At 37.2% G+C, this 23,656-nt stretch overlaps 1 long non-coding RNA gene across 2 annotated transcripts in view; it reads right to left on the bottom strand.

The window, feature by feature from the left end:
- Positions 1-23,159, bottom strand: part of LOC137472233 (uncharacterized) — a 44,522-nt gene extending 21,363 nt beyond the window's left edge. The window contains exon 1 of one of the 2 annotated variants that reach the window (XR_010998083.1): positions 22,810-23,159. This is a non-coding gene — a long non-coding RNA (uncharacterized lncRNA). The remainder of the gene's footprint in view (positions 1-22,809) is intronic. The other variant, XR_010998084.1, reaches the window with a different exon arrangement.
- Positions 23,160-23,656: the final 497 nt, after the last annotated feature.

The following is a 23,656-nucleotide window of genomic DNA, read 5'->3' as shown; positions in this document are numbered from 1 at the left end:
CATATTTAGCAGAAGAGCGTTGAACAGCATTTGGCACACATATGGTTTATGTTAGAGCAGAATTAGTCAGAACAGACTGAATAGATCAGACAACAAGAACCATTCAACTTCTTGACATGTACAGGGTAATTAGTAGGCAATGTGGCAAAACAGAGGTATCTACTCATTTACACTCAGCCAGTGGGAATAAGCAAGACTAAGCACTTGAGAGAGAGCCAGGGCTCTGCTTCCACCATTGTATTCTTACTGGAAGAAAGTGCAGAGGCATATATAGAGCAATTACAAGATTCACAGGAAAACTTACAATTCAGAGTTAATATCTTTGAGACATTATGTCTCTTCAGGATACTTATAGATTTTCCTTGTTAAATATGCCTTCTTACTCATGTCAATGTTTAAAATCTGAAGTTATTACTAAATATTTTTTATTTGTTCTTGCACACCTGGTATTTAAACTTTGACTTAGTCCAGATGCGGACAAAAAAATGGTCAGAGTACAGTCTACCTACCTCCTTGTATTTTAAAATTTCTTTGCCTCCCAATTTTTGATAGAAGAACTACATCAGGATCAGAAGCTTGTGGCTAACTCCATCATCAGCCAGGAGACTACCTGTGAGATGGTTCTTCCATCCCAGAGTAGACCTTCAAACTGGCAAGATGCCATATCATTATACCACTCTTTTAAGTGATGACAGTGTAATTCCGTAGCAAGACAATACTCCATTACTCAGATTTTCAGAACAGTATCAGTGAAATTGCTGCCATCCCTTACACAATTGTCCCAAGCGAATCTCTTTAAACCAGCCAAACTCATCATCTCAGGACTGATTTAGTTATTGATTTTAGCCTTTTTCAAGTAAGGTGTATTATGTCCGGAGTAGCAGCCAAGACAGAGGTTATAACAATCAGTTCCAAAACTGCATATCTGAGAGTTTCTAATGATATGACCACTGGCATTAGGAAAAGCACCAAGAATGTTGGCTCCATGTAATGCCCAGTATGGAGCTAAGAAGCCTATATAAGACAAAGTCCTCAGACATTCCTCCTTCTAGTAGGTATCCCTGCCCGTGCCAAGGGTGTTAGAAGCAGATGATCTTTATGGTTCCTCCAACCCAAACCATTCTATGATTTTGTGACACTTGAGGGCTACCGCCCAGTGCCATTTCAGCCAGCCATGGCCTCTAATCTGCCTGTCCTCACCCTCAGTCAGTACCTGTATCAGCACTGCTCACAGCTGCTGGGTGACCAGCACCAAGGCATTTTTGTTGGGCCATAGCCACATATCAGCATTGCTGTTGTAATCCTCTAACAATGGTATGGCTGTGGTCAAGAAATCTGAACACACCTTCCATAACCATCAGCACAGATACTACAAGCCATCATGCTTTGGGCTAAAGCAGCAATTTAAAGGCTTATTGTTTTCTATTCAGGGCCACCCCATCCCAGACACTCACCCCCATATATGCTACTGTCCATTACTGCTGACACACACTGGTCTTACTCAGTTTATGAGGACTTTTTAATTAACAGTACTATGAGAGGTTGTCTTTTTTCCCCTCGACAAGTCTGCATCTGACCTCCTTAGACACCCTGGTCACAGATTAGATTTTTCCAGACAGCTTTCTTCCCTTCCTAGTCATCTGCCAGTACTTTTTTCTGCAGATGGGTCTCTATAGCTTTACATCCCTAATTGCAGCTGGAGTTAATTCCTTCCCTGCTACACGGTGCTCATTGATCCATCACTCCGCAAAATGGTAATTTTAGCCTAGACTGTATTAATCTACTTTGCTTATGACTATGTCAAGATGCATAATATCTATTATTTCTCTCTCTTTTAGTAGCCAAATTATTATGTCAAATAAGAAAATCAGATTTTTCAATAATAAATCAATGCTTGCTTTTACTTATTTTCCATACATTTGTAGGTTGATTAGTAGTTTGTTAAAGTATCCCCTAAATGAACAAAACAAAAATAGATGGTTTCCTAATTCCCAGAGACCTCCAACATTCCCTCCCATCTAACCACCCAAATTGGGGAGAAGTTCCACACTACAGCTACTTTAGCTTTCAAGGATCTCACCAATTTTCCACTAGCTCCCCCAAAAGTCACTAGAAGTGCTGGCAAGATTCTTAAGTATTCCAGAGTGAATTTTATCAAGGCTTTGCTAAGTTGAAGTTATTTAATGGCTGTATTGTTTATATCTAAATTCCTGATCCAGTTGCATACATCATAGGGCATATTTAGATATTGTTTTGATTAATTCCTTATGAAAGTAAGTAAAAGCTTTAAAGTTGTCCTTTGACTACATACACTGCCTTGTACAACCACTCCAGATCCCTGTGTGTTAACTCCCTCAAGGGAAAGGACCTATACTGAGAATCATTAGATTAATACTTTCTTCATCTACACTGAAAGAGTTTATCCTTGTAAAGTGTTTGATATTGCTGATTTTAAAAAATTGGTTATTTTGATAACTGCATTTACCCTACATTTCTGAGCTGCTTACCCAGTAATAAAGCACAATATTGTGTCCTTTAGAAATTATAGCAATTGGCTTTTTAGAGGAAAAAAAAAGCATAGTAGTACAACAAAAGTTTATGGTAGAGACCTATGGAGCACTATAAATATTCTAATAGCACTGCTGGAGACCAACTTTTAATAAAAAGGAATTTTCCACCTTAAAGAGGTTCCTTCAAGAATTCTTACTCATCTATCCCATCTATTTCTGTCTTTAAAGATCATTACACCTTTAAAATATCAAAAGTTGAACATTTTCATTAAAGAAATTTTGAAAAAATATATTTTAAAGAGCTTTTAAATTCTTCAATTTTAATATTATTGCAGTCTTCCACTGCTACATTGCAGGAATTTTTTTAAATACATATACCTGAAAGCACACAGTTCTCACAAGATATCTTTTACTAAAAGACCATCCCAGATATGTCATAAAGATCTGTTTTTCTTTCTCTGGTTTTAAATGTTCTTCTAGTTTCCTTCCAATGTTATAAATATCAAAAATGTCTTCACCATAGTTTTAGATTATGCTGCAGAGTTAATGAACATTGTGACTCAGAGAGGTTTGTGTGCATTAGGATTTTCCCTCTTTGCCTTAAAGTTTCTCATAACTCAATTCTCTGAAAATTTTAACAGAATAATAATTTGATCTTACGTTTTACTCCAAGAAATAACTTGGAACAGTTTCTTGTGGTGTATGTAGTTTTGTTTTAGTGAAATCTACAGCTTCCACAGGCATCACAGATTTTTGGGTTTATTTACTGGCAAGTTTTAGTAGATGTTATTTCTTCAATAAACATTTGAAATTCATTTTGTGTTATAGGATCAAGTGATATTCCTTTACAGAAACAAACCTTTATGATCAACAAATGCATCCGGGATTGTCCTAACATAGTAAGAGACATCTTGTGAGAACTGTGTGCTTTCAGGTACATGTATTTAAAACAATTCCTGCATTGTAACAGTGGAAAACTTCACTTACTAGAAGCATATCTTGTTTTGGCACAGCATGAATGAATCTCTTTTGTTGGCTATAGAACAGTTTAATTATCCTTGGCTGTGAAAGCTGCATTTTCTTGATTAGTACTACTGAAGGTACCTTTGAGGAAAAGAGAAGTAACTTGGCACTGACTGCATTTGGAGTAGAACTACAGATGGAGCTTTTTTCAGCATAAATACCATTCCTTTTTTTAACTTTCTTTCCATTGTTGTTACATAAAACTAAGCCAAATTTTGAATGAGCAGAGGAGTTAAAACTTCAGAAATTCTTTTGTTGGAGTGATTAAATGAGAAAAATTTCAGAGAAGACAGTAATGTAGTCCTTGGACTGCCTAGGAGAAAAAATCTCCATTTCTTAATCAGTACTATTTATTACAAGATCTTATACTCTGGACAACAACTTCAGTATTGAGTCATCAGAATCACAGTTTGTAGGTGCTTTAGGTATTAAATTATTACGTTAATTGGCATCTTCACTATCAATATTATTGAGAATGAGAGGAAAGCTAATGTCTTTACAAACAACTTGATGGGTAAAGATATGGGTGTTAACATCTTTAAAATGGGTCTTAATATCTCTACCAACTTTGAGCAGCAGGTTTGTTGCCCAGAGCCTAGACAGTCTGGCTCCTGAAACAAAGAATGGTCTGCACAAGCCTGAGTTTCTGAGCTGTGGGGTAAAAGAGTAGGTTCAAGGTGGGAATATGTGGTAGCCAGTTCAGGAAGGCTATACCTTCCTAGTGCCTCAGCCAATGGGGAAAGGAAGAGGGCAACATGCAGCTGAGAGTTTGGGATAAGAGGAGGCTGAGCCCTCTGAAACCTTAAGAGAGAAAACTCCGCAGGTGTGTGCCCCGAGGCACTCTCTCCCTTTATTCTAATAAAGTTGCAGGACTCTTCTGTCTATTTTTTGAGTATAAACCTCTGGCATTTATGGATTTTTCCATAAGAGATGGACAACATCCATTTTATCCAAGAACATCTGTAGTAAGCTTTGACAACATTACTTCCAGCACAGACACAGATGACTGAAGGCATGAACATACCTCCTTAATTTAAGACATGGTCCAAATTCTTGGTGTGAAGCCTACAGGCACTTTTTTTTTTTTTTTTTTTGTTTTGTTTTGTTTTGTTTATGTGAAAAAATACAGTACAGAAAGTCACAGAAAATAGGCTTCTCTTTGGGATGGTTTAAAAAAAAAAAAAAAAACAGGACATGTACACTGCTAGTTTTCACTCACTTGAACTGAAAAAGTTTACCAAAAGTTATATGAATCCTCAGGGGCTAGATCATGCTAGTCTACAAAGAAAGGGAAGAATGAGAAAGTAGAGAAAATGAAGCAAACAGAAATCTAGTAAACTAAAGCCATAAATATTTAAGAAGTCTATCGCTTTGCTATCTTTTTTTAGTATTTTTTCCTGTCCAAAAAGCTGTCTACTATTTTAGACTTCGTCAAACAAGGAAAACCACAGCACACCTCAGCATTTAAACTGACTATGCAACTTTGCTGTGTGTATTAAGCTGTATCTTCTCTCACAGACCCATAAAGCTGGCAAAGAAGTATGTGAGTACAGTAGGTTAGCTATTATTTCATGTAAGCTAACATGTTAAATGACTCATAAAATGTTTCTGAAGTAAGAATAAAAATAAAAGTATTGCCAATATCATAGTACATATCTGAATTTATTTATGTGCAGAAACATTTTTACTCTGAGAACTTGTTCCTATAGGATACCTTAGTCATTATCCACCAATAAGTTGGTACTGGAAATTCCAGCTGGTTTTAACATTAGATAATCTCTATTAAAGTGCAGGAATTTATGTTTTTACATAGTTGCTATGCTACAGAGCCTTAGTAGATTGAGATTTTTGGTTTAAGGAAGAAAACATGGGAAAAAACCCACATCACCATGTAAACTGTTAATATAAAGTGTCATTCCTGACTCTCCTGATTCAGACCTTACTGAATCTATCAGGCTGCTAGCTTTTGCTGAGCTGACCACCATAAGCAGGCTCCCAGCTGTGTCTGTGTGGCTGCAAGGAGCTGGACATGAGGTGCAGGGCCACAGCCTGAGCTGACAGCATGTGGGGCTGCACAGATGGGGTCATGGGCAGAGCCCACCCCACACTGCCCACTGAGCCTCTCATTCACACTGACATTCCTCTGAAAAGATGTTTGGTTGTGTTTCAGGCAGTTGCTGCTTTTATAAGATGTGGGCAGACTGCAGGTCCTAACTATAATACTAACTGAAATAGTTCTGTACTTATGACTAAATATATATATATATATATATATATATATATATATATATATATATATATATATAAATGCCTTTTTTGACAGGGTTGTAAAGCACTATACATTGTAGGACTAAGACCCAATCCCAGGATATTGGTTTTCAAACACATTTTGCACATCCTGAAAAATCCAGTAATAATAATACGCTATGGTAGTGACACCAGATATATATCACTTGCCATTTCTCTTTCAAGCTTATTTCATAAAAACACTTTTATGAAAGTCATTCTTCTAACCCCACAACTACAAGTCATATTTAATGTCTTCACAGTTGTGAAAAAGAAAAAATTGGTTTATGATCTGAAGAAATATCAGTTTTATAAAAGTTATACAGGAATATTTCTTAACAAATTTGCTTTAAAGGTCCACTGAAATGAATCAAGTATCCAGATTCATGGCAATTATTTCAATGAGTATATTTATAGCTATTCAGTATAAAGAAGATAAATTAGCTCCTTCAGCCTACATAAGTTGCATATTTATCTAGCACTTATTACTGAAATAAAACGCTAATTTAATTCAATTGGCAGCCCCGTTAGGATGACTTCATAGGGTGATTATTCAAGGCACAAAGGATTTTTTAATAGTTTTTATTACTATTATTTTCTTGTTAAAAACATATGGCTCTTCAGACCAAAGCATACAATGTTTTGAGATCAAAAGTAGCAGTGAACTTAGTCTTTATGTTTTAGTCTCCCTCTAACCAGTTTCCCAAAACTACATGACAGTCAGTTTCCTATGTGATAACTATAAAACAGAGAACAGTATTCCTTTTGTCTTCCTTGGGAAGGAAATGCATCAGTGAAGAGCCTACAGCTTTATACATTACGTGCACTATGAATAAATAACTTCCATATTCTCTAAGCCCATAGAGAAACATGGGCTAATTCATTAACTCTGTAAGTTAATAATCATATGCCTCCACTGGTTGTGAAGATGAGAAACACACAGAGACCAATTTCTGTATATATATAAAATTAATATCAGCATGAGAACGGCATAAAGAAGGGGGTATTTTAAATAGGAAAAAGAAATTAGCTCATTGTTCTATATATAATATATAATGATTACACATAGAGATGACCATACTTTACAGAAAGTGAAGTCTTAATTTCAGTATTAGTATCCTAGACAAACAAATCTATATGTATAAAATGTATAACACTTTTTATCAAAAGGGCCATTAATCTTTTTTAGAGAGGAAATATATCACCTCTCTCTGGGAAATAAAATAAATTTGTTTCATTGTTTTCATTCTAATTTTTTTTTTGTGATAAAGACCACTACAGTTTGAATTGTAAGTGTTGTAATATGAAATACACATAAACTCCTAGAAGTATAAAACATAAAAATAGCTTTGTGTCATTGCTTTTCTTAAAGAACATGTTTTCTAGTTAAATGGTACATTTATAAGCAAGTGAGCACTTAGCCATCTTAATCCATTTGCATTCTGTTGAGATAAGTTATCAGTAGCTCAGTAATTGAATTTCTTTCTAATTCATATGGAGCCTGCCTGCAGGGGACACATTAACTGCTAGGCCCAAAATTACATAAACTTTACAACGTTCCACTAGAAATCAAACAACAGAAAGCCAAAACAAACACATAACAAAGCTTTGAGACAACTGAATTTTAAAGTGTTTCAAGGGTGAGGGAGGGGTGAGAGTCACAAGTTCATTCTTGAGATTCAACTTATCCAGTTTACCAAACTGGTTTAAAAGGCGCTTAAAATACATGTCAGTGTCAGTATACACAAAATGCTGGCAGTATTCTAAACCAGAGGTAATTATTCTGTAGACCTGAAAAACAGAAATACTCGAATGGAGCAATGAGTCTGGAATACCACCCTTCCCTGTGTGGTTTGCTTTCCTAATGGCCAATAAAAGTGAGCCATTGAACATCTCGTATGAAGAATGGATATGTAAAAGGATACGTGCCTACACAGACACAGTTCCACAGAAAATGCATGTTTCTACAGTATTAAGCGTAAGGTTGTTATTTTTTAAGTGTAGCTATGTAAAACATCTTTGGCAGATAATAACTCATAGACAAACCATGTTATCTATATTGAGTGTTGCTGACATGTCTCTCACCAGTACTTTGGCACCAGTTAATGCTATTTGTGGATCCTGCCTTTGAGCAAAAAAATCAGTGGAACTGTAAAAGAAACATGAGTCCAGCTCCTCCTTTTCTGCTCCCCTCTACACCCACACCCAGGACTACATCAGCAGCACACTGCACCAAGCAGAAGACATAATGCTAAGGTGAACACCCAAAAGCTACTACTGCCACTTTAATTCTGTTTTTATCACTTACCTCATAGATTCATAGAATAGTTTGGGCTGGGAGAGACCTTAAAGATAATTTATTTCCAAACCACACTGCCATTGGCAGGCACACCTACCACTACACCAAGTTGCTCAAAGCCCCATCCAACCTGGCCTTCAGCACTTCCAGCAATGGGGTAACCATAACCTCTCTGGGCAATCTATTCCAGTGCCTCACCAAAGTCACAGAAAATAATTTCTTCCTAATGTTTAATCTAAACCTACTCTCTTTCAGTTTGATGCCATTTCACCTTGTTCTGTCACTACTGCTCTTGTATATAGTGTCTACATCTTTCTTGTAGGCTCCCTTCAGGTACTGAAAGAATGCAATTACATCACCTCAAAACATTCTCTTTCCCAGGCTGAACAAACCAAATTCTTCAGCCTTTCCTCATAGGAGGGCTGCTCCAGCTCTATGATCATCTTGGTGGCCTCCTCTGGACCTGCTCCAATAGGCCCATGTCCTTCCTGTGCTGGGGACACAGAGCCGGATGCAGCACTGCAGGTGGGGGCTCACCAGAGCAGGCAGAAGGGCAGAATCCCATCCGTGGCCCCTCTACCCACACTGCTTTGCATGCAGCCCAGGATACGTTTGACTTTCTGCAAGTGCACATGGCCAGGTCATGCTCAGCCTCTCATCCATCAGCGCCCTCTGTTCATCTCCCCTTGGCTGCTCTTAACCTGTTCGACCCCCAGCCTTTGTTGGTACCAGGCGTTGCCCCAACCTAGGTGCAGAACCTCACAGCTGGCCTTGTGAGCTCATGGATTCCCATGGGCTCACTTCTGGAGCTTGTCCAGGTCCCTCTGGATGTTACCCTGTCCTTCAGGAGTGTCAACAGCACCACTTACCTTGGTGTCATCTGCAAATTTGGTGAGGGTGCACTTAATCCCTTTGTCTATGTCATTAATGACTACATTAAATACCACTGGTCCCAGTTTAGACCCCTGAGGGACATCACTTATCACTGGTGTCCATTGTGACTTTGCACTCTTGAGCATTACTCTCTGGATGCAACAGTCCAACCAATTCCTTATCCACCTAGCAGCCCATGCATCAAATCCATCTCTGTACAATTTAGAGAGAGGGATGTTATGGGAGACAGTGTCAAAGGCATTACAGAGTCCAGATAAATGACATCCGTAGCCCTTCCCTTGGCAACTGATGGAGTAACTCTACCATAGAAGGCCACTGGGTTGGCCAGACAGGACTTGCCCTTGGTAAAGCTGTCCTGGCTGTCTCAAATCACTGCCCTGTCCTTCATGTGCCCTAGCATAGCTTCTGGGAGCATCTATTCCATCACCTTCCAAGGCACAGAGGTGAGGCTGACAGGCCAGAAGTTCCCAGAGTCCTCCTTTCTACCCTTTTTAAAGACGGATACAATAGTCCCCTTTTTCCAGTTGCCTGGGACTTCACCTGACTGCCATGACATTTCAGGATTCTAGGATGAATCTCATTGGGTCCCATAGATTTATGCATATTCAGGTTCTTCAGGTGGTCATAAACTTGGTCTTCACTTAAGAGTAAAGACTCCACATGGATCTCAGCATTCTCCTGCAGTTTTCCTGGTTCTAGAAATTTGTCCTGCTCACTATGATCCATTGCTCTGCTGCAGAACACACCAGAAGACCAGAATATACGGAATACCAGAGCAGTTCACCTCAGTGAGTGAAGGTTCATCCTTGCACTACAAGGTATTCAACTGACTTTATTCCTCCAGTGATGGCAATTCAACTTGTTTGAGACTGAGCACAAGATGCTGCTGCTGCTGATTTCAAACCCAGGATATTGTAAACAGATGGTTTGAACATGATCATACTCAGATGGCTTCCTATGGTTTACAAAGCTTGCTTGGACCCACTTTAGAATTAGGCTTTTAACTCTCAATGGCTTATTCCTGGTATTTCCATTTGTTTTTAAAGTTTAGTGACAAAATGCCACATTTGGGTTCATCAACCTAGAAGTGGGAGTGACTACTGAGAAAATTTAGAAGCTACATTAATGTGTTCTTCAACATAAAGAGTCAGAAGAGAAAGCAAAGGGCCTATTTCCTGGCTTTGATAGCTCTTTAAGCCCACTGAGCACCAGGAAGAAGAGGTGGAGAAACTGTGATCTTAACACATTTCCCAGATGAAATTTGACTGGACTTGATCAATACTTTCACATCAGTAAGCTATATTGCTTCCAGCAGAACAAAGCAACTTCCCTTAAATATATGGTACTGTCAACATTTAAATGTTATAGATCAGAGATGTGGCTATATCACTCTAGCATACATCATGACCACCTGTCAACTTCAATTTTTCTCATTTGCAGTTATCTACAGTTAACAGCAGTAAAAAATAGTGGAATCCCACTACTGCTATTCTCTGCAAATTCCTGGCTGAGGTATCTGGAAGTAATTCTCAGCCTGTGCTGCTATTGAATAGCGCTGTGATGCAGACAGCGTACACATCCCTGCATCAACTGCAAAAGGGATTAGAGATTTAGAGCTACAGATTTTTAAATAAAATCTTCTTTCTCCCTACTTCCTCTGCTATCTCAAGGACTTTTGTCATATATAACAAAAGCAAATCTCTTCATCTTTTATAATAAATGTAGCAAAAAGTCATGGCTTTTCAAGAGCACCAGTGCATGACACCTGTCTTTATTTTTTTATCCCAGTAAATATTTGCAAATGGGAATGTGTGAGATATGATTCTATATTTTTTTTTTCTAATAAATACAGGTGGTAAGACAGATTTTTAGATGTCAAATGCTGGCTTCACTAAGAGGCTGCTAGCACCCCTTGTACTATCTCAAGCAAATAATGTTCAATGGACAAGTCACAGATTCAGTGAGAATAAACTGCAAAGGAAAGTATAGGGGATATGGAAAGTTCCAACACTAATGATCATAATCAATTAAAGAAAAATGCTTTTGAAACTTTAGGTGCACAGTTCCTGTGAATATCTTTTCTTGAATGTAAATATTTTGTTTTCCCACTTCTGTTAAAAAAAGAGCTGGAGAACACTGAACCTCAAGTTTCTAAGACAGCAGTGTTGCCTGTCCGTGAACATAGACTGAAAACAAATGCTTCTACAAAATTATATTTCCATGGCCTCGACAGAGTGAATAGGCTGATCCACTGACCCTTCTTCAATATTTTAACTATATATTTGATGTTATGATTTTATTTTTCCAGTTCACTGTAACCCAAAATAAATAGCACATTAAGAAATGAAAGATGAAGTGTACCCTTTAGAGTAGCAAAGAGCCTTGGTACTAATCATTATTGCAGCAGAAATGTGAGATAAAAGTAAATTGACATGAAGGATAGAGAAGTCTACAGAGACCTAACACATCAGTAAACCAAATTAAAGCTGTTAACTATATATTGATGAGCTGACTTGTCAGTTATTGTTGAAGCATTGTAGATGAAGAATCACTGAATAAGTTTTTATATCTGAGAATTGGAAAATGAAGCCTGTGGATCTTTATTGCCAGTGATACAAATTAGGTGCTTTAAAATTGATAAATTACACTGCTTTTTCTTTATAATTTCTTTAGTGGCAAAGTCCATAGCTCAGGCTGATCCATTTTAATGAATGGATTCTGCATGACTACAAAGGACCCTAAGTCTTTTTTAGACTGATTGCCTGAGCATTACTCATTATACTTGTTTGTTCAGTGTGGCTTTGTTTTTCACATCATTTGAATTACCATTCACTTACATTGCTGCTAGAGTTAATCTACTTAATCTAACAGGTTGCAGATCCCTTTGAAATTAATATCCACCTATTTTTAGCCTTCCTCTGATATGACCAATATCCAGTGTCCAATATGACCCTCCTGAACATCAGTACTGGTTCTCTTCTTGTTTACATTGACAAAAGCAGTAAAGACTGGCAAAACTGGCAAGAGAAAAGCCTGAGAATTTTAACTTTATAAAGGATTTTAGAATATTTCTAGGGGAATGAAAGGACAGGGATTGACCTAAGGGAGCAATGGAGGCCTGGCATAACATCACCCAAAAGTGTAACTGGCAATTATCAAACCATGCTGGGTGGGAAACTGTTAATATCACTACGTGTGCAGCTTTTCTCATTTGAAACTCAGGGATTGTTATTAGGGTTGTGGATCACCCAAGACAGAACTATAGGCACAGCACAGCTTTGCAAGAAATTATACAGAAAGGTCTCTCCAATTTTAAATGTCTGTGTAATTCTGTGGTAGAGATTAAATAGCACAACAGAAATTGGGAAAATTATGCACTTGTCAGACTTTTGCTTGGAAGTCATTGATGAATTATTAGAAAAAGATACTATGAAAAAGCTGTTCATATCTATGCCTAAGATTTCAAAGAGAAAAAGTAAGAACATAAAAGTTGTATTTTCTGCAGAACATTAAAATGGGCTTTTTCAAATTTAAATACCAAATACATGCCATGGAAGTTGCTTCTATGGAGTTAAGTGATGACAGATTAAAGGAAGATGTAGGGAAATGAACAATAGGCAGTGAATCTTTTCATAGTGTAATAAGCAACAGTAAAATTAGATTAATTAATTTTGTCATCTATAAAGACTGCAAAGAGCACTACATATTTTTATAATAATATAAACAGGCATAATCGGATACTTACATCCAAATTCACCAATCAGCTTAGCCAAATACTCATTAGCTCAAGACACATGAGTAATGTCCAAAATTATCCCACTGTCAGAATCTAAGAAGACTTAATTATGGTTAGGATTAATATCCTGTGAGAGCAACAGTATGTGTATGTGTTTCCGTAAGTCCTGTTATTCTATGCAATAGACTGAAACAAGCAAAACAAAGCTAGAATTAAAGATTTCAGAGGAAATCAAAATCTAGCCAGAAAAAAATAGTAATTAGAAATTGATTTACAAGTGTAGAAAATAGTTCTTTGATGCTTAGGGATAAAGGTAACATCAAGAGGGATGATTAGAGACATGGCAAAGGTGAGGTAAGTTTAGTAACTTAGAGTATAAACAACTGGATAGTTGTTGTTTGTAAGAAAACATATGACTCAACTTGCAAAGGAACAATGCACTTTATACACCAAGCATTTTGACATAGAGCCAAATCCAAAATCCCACCTCAACACTCAGGATATGAAAGCAAATGTTGACAATTTCTTTCAGGGAATTATTAAAAGAGGAAGAAATAAATAGAGTCAAACAAAACCTTTTAAACAAATGACCTCCATAATACAGAGCTTCAGAAAAATTTCCTGAGGTCATGGTAGGAGGAAGTCCTACCACTGCTTTTGAGAAAAGTGAAATGTAGCTATTGTGAAATGTCCCATCTCTTTGTATTGTACAGAGTTTCAACCTTACACTTTTTCAAGACACTTGCATAGCTAGTTTGGGAAAGTACCAGTTGGATTCCATACAGACAGCTGACCTAGAATAAAGTACTTTCAGTTCCCCAAGAAACTGATAGAAGATGTGAAGCTATGTAAAACATATTTTCTCAAAACTTAAAGAAAACTTATGTTTACAGATTGTAAAACCGTCTCCAGGTTGAAATGACATCATTTTAGAGTATAGTAAAATTACTAGGAAGAACTGCCTGTCAATATAGAAAAAGATCTCTTCCACTTCCTCTTAAGGTAATTTTGGATTAAGCACATTTTCTTAGTATATCCTCACACAGAAATGTAAGACTATTCCTATCAGCTTGTTAGGCAGTTAAAATTCCAAAAGATTATGTTTTCTGCTAACAATTTGATATGAGAACAAAGAAACTAATGGATATAAGTGATTTTTTACTTACTTTGAAAGTAAAAGTTTATTTCCATGAAGATTATTTTTTATCTGAAACACGTGAAAAAATATAACTTCAGTTATAAAAACTTTCTGGTTTATGCTGGCGTGAGAAAGGGCAAGTAAATAAAAGATAAGAGAAGCGCCTGAAACAGTTATAAAAATGACACATTAAGGAGAATTTTCTAATAAGGAAAGAATTACAGGTGGAGAAGAAAGGCAAACAAGAGAATTTAAGTGGGAGAGGCATGTATTTAAAAACTCGGAGGAGAAACACATTGTAAATGAGTTTCTTAGAGACTTGGTTTAGTGGCAGACTCAGCAGTGTCAGATTTATGGTTGGGCTTGATGATTTTGGAAGCCTTTTCCAACTTTAATGATTCTCTGATTCCATGATTTTATACAAAACAGTATCTAATAGCTCTGAATGTGCACTAGTGTAAACAGATCTGAATGTTCACCAGTGTAAATCATATTACAACAAGTTAAAGCAAGTTAGCCATGGTATTTTCTGTTAAGATTACCAACCTGAATCAGTTACAATGTGATGGACAAAATACACCTGCATTAACACATCTCTCTAGTCATTAAAAAAGAATAATTTCATCAAAAATACTAAAAGTAAACTAACAATAATATATTCCAGTGTCACAAAACATACTGTAACCAAGTAATGATTCTTCATAAGGGTCTTTCTTTTTAAGTAACATTAAGTAACATCTTTTTAAGTAACATAATTTTTAGACAGATGTTACATCATGTAGTCAAGATAATAATGTACCCATACACAATAAAGTCATTTCTGTGTCAAGTGAACTACTAGTGACCTTAAAATAAGCTTGCAGAGTGCTGATTGCAGAATGCCAGGAGCCTTGGAAGCACAAAACACAAGCACAGGTTGAAACCTGAAGGGCAAAGACTATGAGCACAGATGGTCATGTCTTGATCAGAGCACAACCTGGGCAGGGACTGGGTTTAGAGCAGAACAGAAGTAATGCCCATGGCTCAAATGTGCTCATGAGTCATTAGCAGGTTCTCAGAAGGGTGTGTATCCTGAACAGTAGGGAGAGAATACAGGAATCTCCAGCTCAAGGAGGCGATATGGACTGCAGAATGGGGAGGGTAACAGGAACTTTTTAAAAATTCTTTGTCACTGACTGTCCAGAGATCACATGACCTAGTCACACCTAGGGGTGTGTGTCAGACTGTGAAAACTGTCCATGACTGATCACCTGCAACAAAACCTACTGCTTGTGTTGGTTCCAAACATTATAATCAGATATCCTCAGCAGATCTTTCTGCTAACCTGTACTGTACTACTATATATGCAAGTGTTGTCTTCTTATTGAAGGGAAATGCAGTTTCACTTTTGGACTAAGGACTTGATTGTATTTGACCTGTCTGGTCATTCACTTTTGAGGACTGGCTGTTAAACACAGATGCAATGGTCAGGTTGCAATTTTTCTTTCTATTTTTGATATACTAGCTTTCAGTGCTCCAATAATCTGAAGGTATTAAAGACTGAAAAGTCCAGTCTGTTATTTCACTGGAAATAAGTAATTACTGTCTAAAACTGCTTGTTAAATATCACATTAAGACAACATAGGAGTAGTTTTCTACTCTAAAGTTGAAGTATATTGTATTATAAGCTCAACTGTAGCTTGTCCTTAAAACTCTCCTTAAAAAGGTTATTTCTACTTCAAATACTGCCTCCTTGAACTGTGACAGCAAAACTCATTTTGCCAGCATTTAAGGTTATTTGGAAAAGCTATTTTTGATACAGAGAGCTCAAGAAAAGGTGCTGCTCATCTTGTTCAAAATTTCCTCGAAAACTCCTTTAACCTGGTCTATTTTAAAAGCAGATTTTCCAGCAGTAACTGGAAAAGAAGGTTATTTGAAATATGTGTTGACATTTAGCATAAATGGGCATTCTTCAGAGGGAAGAAAGTTTGTATAAAAGTTACTAAGTAGTAAACCAGAAACGTCAATTATCAGACACCAATCTAGCATATCCGTATTTGAACTTCCAAGCTCAAGCAGAGAGGCAACATGGCAGAGCAATGCCTCATCTCTTACTGTGAGCTATGTGAAATCCCGCTAGCTTTTCAAAAGTCTGATTTATCTGATTACCTAGAATACATACATGTTTTGTACCAGGAAATGATAGTTCATTTGTGTACCATTAAGAAAGGTACTTAGACCCTGCAGGAAAGCATCCCTTAAAATGCTATTTATTGGTGCTAAAGCTATAAAGAAATAGAGGCTAGTATAGACAATCCTAGGTGCATTCACATGCTGGAAACCCTGAGGTGCACAGACCTGAGCAGATGTCCAGCAAGGGCATGGCATACTGTGCAGACCAATCTCATTTCAGTCTTTTGTGTCCTTACAGGATTTTCTTTAGAGAAAAAATTCTAGTTGTCATTTCTACTACCAAACAAAAAGCATTTCACTTGATAACTTGTTGCTGCATAACAACCAGCCTACAGGCCAAGTTCATCCTGTGGCCAGGAGGGACATGCCAAGTCCAACACTGGCTTGGTGTCCACGCGGTACATTTGGTGGAGCACAGCACAGGGCTGCACCTGCACAGGCTCACTGGCACAGGGATCATCAGCTCCTCGGTGAACAAAGGCCTCCAGCCAGGACTACAGCAATACAAATTAATCATTTTGAATGAAAATAGAAAGGAGGACATGTGGTCTTCACTGATTTGACCAAAGCTAGACAACTAGTCTTTGAAAAGTCCAAGTCTAGAAAATCAGTTCCTTGATTTGCATTTTACAAGAATATAGCAGAAATAATTTTTTTGCACTTATTTGAACAACAGAGTTGTTTGACATCTAACTTAAGTAAAATGATATGCTTATAGGGGTGTAAAAAAAAAATCAAACCACAATCAAAACAAACCAACCTCAAAAAAAAAAATGAACAAGGAAAAAAAACCGAACAACCAACAAAATCTTTGCCTTAGAAAGTAAACTCCAGAGTACTTTGATTACCATTTTTTTATCATGTTACCTTAGTCAAGTTGATTCCTGCTTAGTTAGCTGGACTTAAATAGGAACACAAACTATACTTCAGGCAGGTACCAGCAGAGTATTTATCTTTTATTTATTCCACTATGATCAGCTAATTGGAAAAAAAAATCTCATAGTAGCAGTTTGACTTAAACTTTATACTTGATAGGTCATATGAAAACTTATATTGAGGCTTTTTTTTGTGATACATTATCTGCTTGGGTTGGTGAGAATTTCATAGTTCTGATGTGGTTTTCTCAATTCTTAAAGTCAGAAAATACTGAATAATTTTATATACTGGGGAATGGATCAAATCATTGACTTAAGAGGTCCTCTTTAGCTGTGCAACACATAAAAAGTGTCTTCTTGATTTTCTTGCTGAAACATATTTATGGTAGAGAGACTATACAGCTCTACAGTTTATGAATTACTGCAGTGTTTCCATGGATACTTCTCAATGCAGGCACAAGTAGTATCATTAAAGTGAAACCTGAAATTCTCCAACAACATCATAACAAGACGTTTTCATATTCTGACATCCCCATATTAAATTTTAATAAACTACTTGAAATGGAAAGGAAGTTTTCAGAATGCTAAATTAAAGCAGATTTAAAAAAAAGCTAACTTTCTCCTTATCTTCAAGCAACTAACTTGCTTTAACTTACGGTCTGTACAATCTTGAAATAATGGTTCTACCTAGGAAAGATGATTCACTAAGGTAAAACTGTGTTATAGTACACCTGTGATTTTTTTTTTTAATATAGCTCGTAAATGTACTTTGTCTTATTTGGCATTAGTTATGTAGCTGCATACACACTGAGCAGCTGAGCTGAATATTTTGCTGGTTTAGAATCATTCTTTGCTGCTATAAAATTTTCCTCATCGCTTCTCTCTAAAGCTGTCAGTGCCGTGAAGGAGCTCAGCCAGCAGAGCTTTTAAGAGCGTGACGCAATGTGCTGTTCTCTGACACGGGAGAACAGCTCTGACTGGCGCCATCCAGGGTGGCTCTTCCAGCTGTTGAGACTATAAATATCTCAGTCTCTCCTCTGTCTTCCTGCTTGCTAACAGAAGCTATTCAGAATGAGAAGGATGTCCCATGTGCGTGGGAAGGGAGTTGGTTTCATCTTTCCGCTGCCAGTCCTAGACACCCACCCCGCACTCTAAGAGTCAGCTAGTTTTTACCTCTTCCAGTGCCTCCACCTTGCAGTCCTTGTTTTGCACCCAGACACATGTACACAAAATCTGTATTGTCATGGTTTCAAAATACTTTTGTTGTCAGAAGTGAGCTTTCATAGAGGAAAAAGACTGGACAACAACAAGGAATTGTGACTGCACGCTAAGGCAACAGTGAGCTGACCTGAAAAACATAAAGTGCTGCAAATGAAGGGATGGGTGCTTAAGATGATGACTGATAAACTGCTAGGTAATAAACTAATGAGCAACATGTGTATTATCTGCCAGTGAATTACCATGGATCCACATAAAGACACCAGTTCTATTGCATAATGAGGATGTGCATGATGGAAAATATTATTTATATAGCATTTGAAGATGTCTAACGTGAACTCAATGCCAAAGTGCTGCTCTTACACCTAGAGCCTGAATATCTCTGACTCTTGGCTACATCAGTTAATAAGTCAATAAAAGTATGAAAGTTTTATAGTAGGCAACAACCTTCAGGAAATAAATGGTCCAAGATAAAGACCTGTCAAAATTAACTGATTAAAGATGCTTAGGCACAAGGAATACATGGATTCATTTCTTGGAGCTTGGTCTGCTGGAGACCCAGGCTTTACCAAATGTTTTTTTGACATTGGTATGTAGTGTTTTCCTTTTGTTTGCCATTATAGCTGAATAAAGATGCTTGCATATAAAATTCAGTCTTCAGCTGTAGTCTGCACAATGCCCAGTTATCATTAGGAATTTGAGGAGAGACAGGATCTGTTTAGAGTAATGCACCACATTCCAGAGAAAAATATAGAATACTTTTCTAAGGAAAGCTTGTACAAGATAAAAAAAATTGTATTTTTTAATCAGGAGTTCATCTTTGGTTTTCTCTCCTGGTTTTCTTTCTTTTTTTTTCCTCTTCCTTATCTAACTTCAAAATGACTCCAAATCTCTTGTTGGACTGTCAATGATACAAATATTTTTCTTCCCTACTGACTTGATAGATCAGCCTCCATTCTGTTTTTATTACGTCTCTTTAAACTGACAGTACACTGGCTGCCTTTTCTCTGAGCATGAGGTAATGTGTTAGGAGCAGTCTTGGGGCACTTAGACCTGCATATGCTGGGTCAGGCATTCATCAAACTGCCTGGCCATATTGACTGCCACGGCACCATAATGACCTACCTTAACTACTTACATGGTCTCACAGCCTCACTGGAGATAAGTGCATACAATTCATGCTCCAACAGGTCAGCTGAAGGTGTGCTATTTTTTATTTCTGCTCTCCAGCAAGCACATGACTGATGTTCTGCCTGACACTGCTGTGACCATATCTTTAATTTCCAGTGGTATATTCCTTCCTAAAACTAATAGTCCTTGCTAGTTTGGATAACACCAATGGCAAGACACAATCAAAACATGGCTGCAGCACTCTGGAATAAATAAGATCTATATGAATCATGGTCAGTTTTTGAAAAGTGAGCTCTTTCCGTGAGAAAGAAATCAGTATAAAAACATCTAAGGGGGAGAAAAACAACAAACAATACCATGCTGTCTAATGCTACTCTTCCCCTCCTCAATAACATATCAAAACCTAAATTATTGCTTTAAAAATTACTTCCAGTTCACCCTCTGCAGTATTTCCTGCAACATGTAACATGTTTTGAATGTTTCTCTCTCTCTGATGCTTTTTTCTGCTTTCAGTTACTTTGTCACTTTCTGAGAGCCTCAGTATCCTGTGCAAAAGTTTGATCAAGTATCTGTTGAATATCTACTCCTTTTCACAAACCAGAGATGAAACTGTTTTGTTCTCAGGTGTTTTCAACAGTCCACAACTTCTCAGTTATAAATTCAAAGAAAAATTATTCAATCAGTTAGTTCAAAAAATACACAGAAGCCCTAACATCTGTTTCTCCCTTTCATACTTCTGCTGTTTCCTGAGAGAAAACTAAAGCTTTGAAGAAACAAATTTGAAACTAAACAGTAGAAGTAGTTATAGATTAATTTAATATAGAATGCCATTGGCATTTATTGCTTTCTTAATTTTTTATATAATACTTATGTCACCAATGACTTAGAAACTTAAGATTTTACCTAAAGATCCCAATTGATCTATTGATTTTCACCCAAAGATGTCACATTCCTAGACAGTGTATCTCTTTGTGTGCATCTGTACATAGGGGCTGTTAAAGGCTTCATTCCTCAATATTTACAAATATAGAAAACTGGATCTTCTCCTGCACCACTGGGCATTGTGGTACTGGCATTCACAGACTCTCCATGACAAGACAGCAGCATTTATAGTAATATGACTGTGAAAAGGTAAGTTCACCTATTACCCCTTTTAGAAACTATAAATAGTATGTGATGTAATATAAAATCAAATCTCTCAGTGAATAAAACTGGAAACTAGAGATTTCATTACCTCCTGAAGTGGAGGTAAATAAATAAACAACACTCGACAGCCTCACTGGTGGCAGAATTATCCTGCTTTTCACAAAGTATCTTCCTGTCACTGCTAGGATAGCAATGGACCATGCAACATTGCCTTTAGGCCAGTACAGTCTGGAGAATCTCCCTATCAACAGAAACAACCCATATGCAGCTCTCATAAACATACAAATTTCAAAGTTCTAAAATGTTGAATGAGGACTGTGATTTTCAGGGGATCCTGTGTAGATATGAAGTACAACGTAGATTCAAGTGCCCTTTGAGAGCTTAAGAAAATTCTGTCCTGCAGACTCTAGGAAGCCTTCCAAAAGCTTCATTTGATCACGACAACAATGTCCACCTCAAAGTTCATGCAAAATAAGGCAAGTGTCAATAATACCTCTCAAAAACTTAAAGGAACAGTAGTTAATGGCATTATTTTAATAATTTCAAAAGGCTGAATTTGCAGTGTTTACTCCAATTTTGCGGTAATCACGACATCTGTAAATAATAATTAGGAACTGAGCTTAGACCTGAATATTGCAGCATCTTTCCTTACAATTTAACAATGCAATTATATTCTAATATACGTACTATATTCAAACTGTGCTCTGCTTTAGCTAATACACTTGATAAAGCCAAGATCATTAATACAATCCTCTCCTCTAAGCCACCAGTTGGTCTTAAAAAACAGACGTTGGAAAGCACTGAGTATTTTCAACTTCAGACATTCCAAACTAAGATTTCACTCTCTTTTTCCAAACTTTATCTTAGAGGTCAGGCTCCTGGTTCAGCTAAACTGAATGTTTTTCTACTACTATCAGCACCATCATTTTTCCAGACATTATGAATGGGTGCAAAAAAAAATGTTCCATATATTCTTATTCTTTTAGAATATGATGTTTCCAAGGTAACTGTACCCAGGAGATCTACTAATAGCAAAAAGTGGAAAATAATGTAACTTCTATTTTAAAAATCACTTTTCTAAAGGGAAGAGGAATTGGATTCCCACAAACCTTTTCCCTTGTAACTCTGCCACTCTCTTTAATAAAATCAAAGAATTCAAAATTTAATGCTGAGGCTCCATATATAATCATGTTGGCAACAGATAGAGAGATATGGGGATGGACCATATTATAGAGTTAAGAGTTAGTTCAGAAAAAAAAATGGGCAAAACGTAGTTACATGTTATGGATGGTCAAAATGTGTCAGATAAAATGAGATCCAGTACTAAATTCTGTCCAGATGTCAAACCAAACTGGCACACTTTTTTTTTTAATAAAGTTTAGTTGTTAATTTTTGTTAGGAATGGTTTGAAAAGTGCTAGAGAATACTTTGGTAAAATATTGCAAACCAAGATGGAGAACAGAATATGTTTAGAAGACTATCACTCAATCTTATGAAGTTTTTGTTAGATGGTCTCATGAGAGCTTAAGACTATCACTTCATGCAAGATTTCCAGCAGGGTTAACTCTCCTATGATACCCAAAGGCACATAAAAAGTAAACAAATTGCAAATCCAATTACTTATACAAACATTTACTCAATTGCTTTAGGGAAATGTGACTTTTTATGCATAGTCACAGTGTTCATCTTATACTACAAGTCTTTAAACACAGCCTAATACAAATACCTAGGTTTTGTTAAAATGGCAGAGGTCCTCAGATCTGAGGGTTTTGGGGAACCCATGCTAGTAAGCAACTTAACTTTTTGGTACAAAAAATAATCACACTTTTTAGTGAAATGCTAACAGAGGATTAAAATGAAATATGCACTGAAAAATATTTTTAGTAACTTCTATGACAATGGCTGACCACAAAAAAAAAGAGACAAAGAATTACTACTATCTGCAAAAGTAAAGCAGAAGAAATCCACAAGCAGAATTCTTAGAAGTGCATTGGACTATATTTTTTTTTTTGCACATAAGGGCTGTGGGGACTAAATGAATTTTAGCAGAAAGTAGAAAAACGTCTACTGCTCTTATATTGCTTGATTCATCCGATCCTCTGATACACAAATATTTAAGTATAGTAAAATGAGATATTTTAGTTGCTAGATATTCCCACAATTGTTGTCTGAAATATCTATCTAAAACTGATACTAAAATAAGTTGGAATCAGATTTTTATTTCAGCTAGAAACATGAAAACATAGCCCAAGGTCTATAGGGGTTTTATGTGCCTATTACTTAGGAAGACGCATTAAGCGTAAAGGAAATACTTAACAGATAAACAACATTATGTTTTAATTTTATTCATTCCCTCTTCACCTTGATCAACTGCTACTTACTGTTTGCCTAACGTGAGGCTTTCCAAGAGAGATCTTCATGGCAGGCAAACAGGAGCCAAGGACCAGCCAGTGTCAGGTAGTTAGTTACCTTAACAATGGCAAACCACAGTTCAGAGTTCTTTGTAACACAGAGGGGGAAAACAAGCCCCGTTTTGACGCCAGCCCTTGCCGTGTTTCTGCACCATGACATAACGCTGTGCTCACTCACTCAGCACTGCTGCATTAAGTGCAGAGCAGTGGGCTTGCCATTTAAACACATGAACAAACTGCTGAGTCTAAGCCACTGTGCAATGAGGATTCTTTTTTCAGCCAAGGCATTACACAGAATGTGCTGCAGTTGAGACAACCACAACATGCAGCATCAATTTCAGAAGGCTTCAACACATACAGATAACACCATACCACTTCAGAAGGCTTCAAGTGTCTGCCTTTCTTGTTCTTCAGCCCAACCTTTTATACCCTCATGTTCATGCACTGCACCTGTGTGCCCTCTGTTCCCTTTGGTGGTTGGTCAGTGCCCCTGGGCACTCCATGGCTCATTGCTGTCAGTGCTGCTCACCTGCTTTCCACAGCTGTGCCCACTGGGGATGAGGCTCGGCCGCAGACCCACTCCCAGTTACCACAAACTGTGTGCCTACTTGAACAGCCTAAGCAGAAACTATCACCAAGCTAGACAGAAAATGAGGCATTTCATATGAAAGGAGTTAAAAGGCACACTGCACTTGACTCATAAAGATCCTTCTTGACAGACTAGATTTTACTACTTTTACCCTGATTCCCTGGAGGCTGACTATGGATGATCCAGGTCTTTCCAAGAGTATGGATTAAAAGTAGTGCAGCAAAAGTT

This window comes from Anomalospiza imberbis, chromosome 4, assembly GCF_031753505.1.
Source record: "Anomalospiza imberbis isolate Cuckoo-Finch-1a 21T00152 chromosome 4, ASM3175350v1, whole genome shotgun sequence".
NCBI lineage: Eukaryota > Metazoa > Chordata > Aves > Passeriformes > Viduidae > Anomalospiza > Anomalospiza imberbis.
Note: the sequence above shows the minus strand (reverse complement) of the source record. Positions and strands in the feature narration are given on the sequence as shown.